General features: G+C 31.9%; 1 long non-coding RNA gene across 1 annotated transcript; it reads right to left on the reverse strand.

Annotated features, from left to right (window-relative positions):
* Positions 1 to 218: 218 nt before the first annotated feature.
* On the reverse strand, positions 219 to 4,191 carry LOC111618934. Its single transcript, XR_002755656.1, has 3 exons — positions 4,075 to 4,191; positions 370 to 458; positions 219 to 294 (listed from the first exon to the last, which is right to left on the reverse strand). It is a non-coding gene; the product is annotated as an uncharacterized LOC111618934 (long non-coding RNA).
* Between the last annotated feature and the right edge of the window lie 416 nt (positions 4,192 to 4,607).

A 4,607-nucleotide genomic window follows, 5' to 3' on the forward strand; every position in this document is an offset into this window, starting at 1 on the left:
ATCTTTGTGAAAAAGTTGTTTTATATTTATTGTGTATTTATTAAATGTAAATAACTGGCGGCCATGTTTATTTTTTACTATTTTTACTTAAAGGAATTATTTTAATAATTGTGAAATTTGCCTTCAGTTCTATTCATCTGTTGTACAAGATAGTAGAATTTATATAGGATGATTGAAATATAAATATAGATTTTTATAATTTNATTGTAACTCTTACTGTTTCATCTGAATAAAAAATATTAGTTGATCTTATAATTGTGGGAAATTTAAGTTCTTGATCATTCAATTTAAAATCTGAGAGAAACAAAGTAAAACTCCTAAAAATATATGATAACAATAAAAAATTTTTAATATGCAGAACAAGCCTACCTCTAAAACTGTAATAGGAAATGTTTTCATTTTGAACATTTATAATAAATATTCCTGTATTTATTGCAATGAAAAGATACAAAGGTTCACTGAAAAATTTAATTTTAATTTATTATTTAATTCTATCAATTCTTAATAATCATTTAAGTTACAAAAATCTTAAAGTTAACTCCATTACGTACTTTATTTCAATAATAATTTAATTAAATGTAACAAATAAATTTAAATTAATTATTAAACATAATAAACTATATTACAGTTAACATATTTAACATATAACAGTTAACAATATTATACTTTAAGTACTATAAACATAAAATGTAATTTCAATAAGATTGTTTTTTAATATTGTTAAAAAAATTCTCTAAAAAATCTTGTTTAAAACTGAGGAATCTTGGAAATTGCAAAAATCATTAATTTTTTCTGTGATAAATATATAGTCATATACAGTCAAAATTTAACTTTTCAAATGAATATAATACTGTTCTATTATATAGTGTGCATGAGAAAGATCTTTATTATTATATAAATTCATAACATAAAAATGAAGTGGTCTATTGAAAAATGGTTTGCAGTAAAAGAAAAAAATAACTCAAAAAGTTTTTAGCATAAATGTTTATAACACTGCTAGCAATGTGCAGAATTAAAAATGATGACAATATTGGAAAAAATATGACATATTGTGGTTAGCTGAACAAAATCACCATAATTGTACAAAGAAAGTATCACAGGAAGTATGAAAAGACATCACAAAGTGTCTCTTCAATTTATGCTTAGATACAGAAATTTAAAAACAGTGGAAATGTTTAGCACTTGAAAGATTATGGCCACTTTCAACATTGAGCAGCGGAAGAGGTTAGAAAAAAAAGTTCTGTAGGAGTCTGTGGAATTCAGAGGTTTATTAAATTTATGATAATAAAAAACTTTCTGATTTATTTTCTCTTTTGCCATAAACCATATTTCAACAGGCTGCTTTGTTTTTTGTTTTCGTGTTATGAATTTGTATAATAATAAAGATCTTTCTCAGATACCCTGTATAATAATAAATAAAACAAATATTAAAAAAAATGTGTTTAATATGCATTATACACTTGTTACCATAATTAGTGCACCAAGGAGTTGGAATTTAACAAAATTGTAAATGTGTGAGTGTAACAGCAATACAAGTAAGTGATTACAAAATAAAAGCAAAAGGATCATTTATTGTAAGAAAAACTACAAATGAAAGGAGATTCTAGTACTGTACTCTGTTGAGCCACCTCTAGTGTGAATACATGAGGTGATACAGGCAGACATGGAGGCATACAGATGCTATATGATGTCCAGCAGCATCTCAGTCTACAGTTGTTGCAAGTGGTCCTCTAGTTCGGCCAAACTCCTAGTCTGTCTAATTTGGTGAACCAGATATGTTTGATTGGTGACAAATCGGGGTACCGGGCAGACCAGAGAAGTGTGGCAATATGACAGAGGCAGTCCTGAGACACTCTTGCTATGGGGTCGAGCATTGCCCTGTTAAAAAATGGCTCATGGGAGCCCTGCCATGAAAGGCAACATATGTGACTGCAGGATGTCACTAACATACTGCTGGGCTGTCATGGCCCCTTGGATCACTAGAAGAGGTGACCAGCCATTGTTTGTGATGTCACTCCAGACCATCACAACAGCTGCAGGGGTGGTGTGCTGCTCCAAAGCATAGACAGGATTGAAGCATTTACCACGGAGCCTCCAGACACAAATATGGCCATCATCAGTACACAAACTGAATCTGGATTTTATTATATTATATTATTTGTCTACTTAGGACTTAGCATATTATCTTTATTGAAAAAACAAGGTGAAAAAACGATCTTTATTTTTCACTTGGTAGTTCACCTGAAATACCAGGTGATTGTTTTTTTTTTAATAAGACTTTCTCCTTTCGTAGAAATGGAACACTAGTATAATAACTCCTAATAATACGCTAAGTCCTAAGCAGACAAATAATATAATAAAATACAGTCGAGTCTGCATAAGTTGACACCCCAAGGGAAAGTGAAAATGTGTTGAGTTATCTGATATGACGACTAAAGCAAAGTTGAAAAAAAAAAAAAAAACACAATACTACAATTAGGAAAATACAGTAGTGCAATGTACAATATCTCTCTGACCATCCATCACTGGCACTAAAGTTGGTTTCTATTCCAAGTACTGCAGCAATTTCCATCGCCTTTTGTTTCAGTATCGATCCCGAAACAGGAAGATTCAATGAACAAATTTGCTTTACAAGAGTATCTTTGACATCTTTGTATGGCGACTTTCTCTGGCATTTTCAAGACAGCCGCAACGAAAATCCAAGAAAAAGATTCTTAATTTGCTCTTTCTTCAGGATTCCCACTAATGTTGTTTTTGAAAGAATTTTTTGTTCTGCAAATTCGGCTTGTGAAGTTTTCTTATATTCAAATTCAGACACAAGTTTGTATTTTTCCTTTGGTGTAAGCATTGTTAGCTTTCAGACACTCATTTCTAACAGAAATGTGAAACATATGCTACAAATAACACTTGACGTGAGAAAATGCAAAATCAGATTCTTCTGTGATGTTGATATAGATTGTATATTTTCTTTTTGTTTATCTGTTATTATTTTATATATAAAAATACACAAAATATTAAGGCATTTTTATTAATATATATATATTAATAAATAAGTCAACTCCCATCCTGAAAAAAATGAGTTTACACCACACAATGTGGTGTAAACTCATTTTTTTCAGGAGGGGAGTCAACTTATCAGATGTCTAAATGATGTGGAACAGCAAAAGTGTGTCAATTTATCCAGTGGTGACTAGTTAAACGGTGTCAAGCAAACCAGAGCTTTTTAACATTAATGCCTATGTAAGTCGGCCAGGACCACAGAAAACTGACTATTTAACCGACGGTGTCAAGTTATACCTATGATGACTTATGTGGACTCGACTGTAGTATAAAATAAGGACATATTAAGGTCATCTTGCAAAGGCAATTGAATGAATCTGGATTCGTTGCTGTAGACAAACTGGTTCCATTTTGTTGTGGTCCAATCCCATTGGGAGTGATACCACTCAAAATGGAAGTGACAGAGGGGGGCTGTCAACAGTAGCACATGTAATGGCAGCTGCAATGCCATATTTTCCTCACTCAGGCACCTTAACATGGTATCGACAGACATGGGAACCTGTACTGATGACCTGCAAAGAATATGCGAAGCAGGTTAATTAAAAGAGGAGTACCTCAAGCCAGTAGCATTTAATGCTACAGGTCAGAGGGAGTGCTCCACTAAATGTGTGTAAACCTGTACTGATGGCAACACCTGTGTCTGGATTGAAGACAACAATATGGTTGTCTATGTGCATGCTTGTTGGGGATCCAGCAGTCCTGTCAGGCAGGTAGTCTGCCAAGGGTGTCCTGAGCCTGGACACCATGTATATGAGCTCTCTCTTGTCCACTGGTCTCAACACTTCCTCACAGTATTGTCAAAATAACCTAGGTGGTGGGCTATTCAGCAAGATGACCATCTGGCTTCTCTCAACCCAACGATCCCTCCCCTCTCAAACTCAGTTATAAATATATATCAACAAAATTTTACTGATAAATTCATTTTAAAACTGAATAAAAATCTTACAAAAATATAGTTTATTACTTAGACATATAAATAAATGTAACATGAAAAAACCTTAATATTTAAATTACCTTTTAATCCAATTGCTTTCTGTGTTCAAATTAGTATATTTTGTAAAAAATTTCATTTTCAGTATATGAGTACTTTCTCCAAAGCATGATTCATTTATTCTGGTATCATTGTTATCTAAATGAGGAATTAAATATTTTAATAATGTTTTAAAAATTAAATATTATGTACATCTATATCTATACTAATATATAAAGAGATAATGTTTGTATGTATGTAAGTTTCGTTGCAGCAGGTAATCTCCGAAACTACTCATCCGATTTCAAAAATTCTTTCACCAATATTTAAAATGGAACCTCAGGGTGGACATAGGCTGTATATTATTCCGTTAAACATTCATATAAATTAAAATATATAATCTAGGTTAAGGCTTTTATGTCCAACAGATGGCGCTACGAGTACGACGCCCTAAGTTTGCTTTTCTGCGAGGCATTACGCTTTTCTGTGAAAATGAACTAAAGCGGATCATCTTCTATCTATCTATATAAATAAAAATGTAATGTTCGTTTGTTCCTACCGATTCCTTTGAAATTTT

This window comes from Centruroides sculpturatus, unplaced genomic scaffold (genome assembly GCF_000671375.1).
Source record: "Centruroides sculpturatus isolate CEXI.00-Female unplaced genomic scaffold, Cexi_2.0 scaffold66, whole genome shotgun sequence".
Taxonomy (NCBI): Eukaryota; Metazoa; Arthropoda; class Arachnida; order Scorpiones; family Buthidae; genus Centruroides; species Centruroides sculpturatus.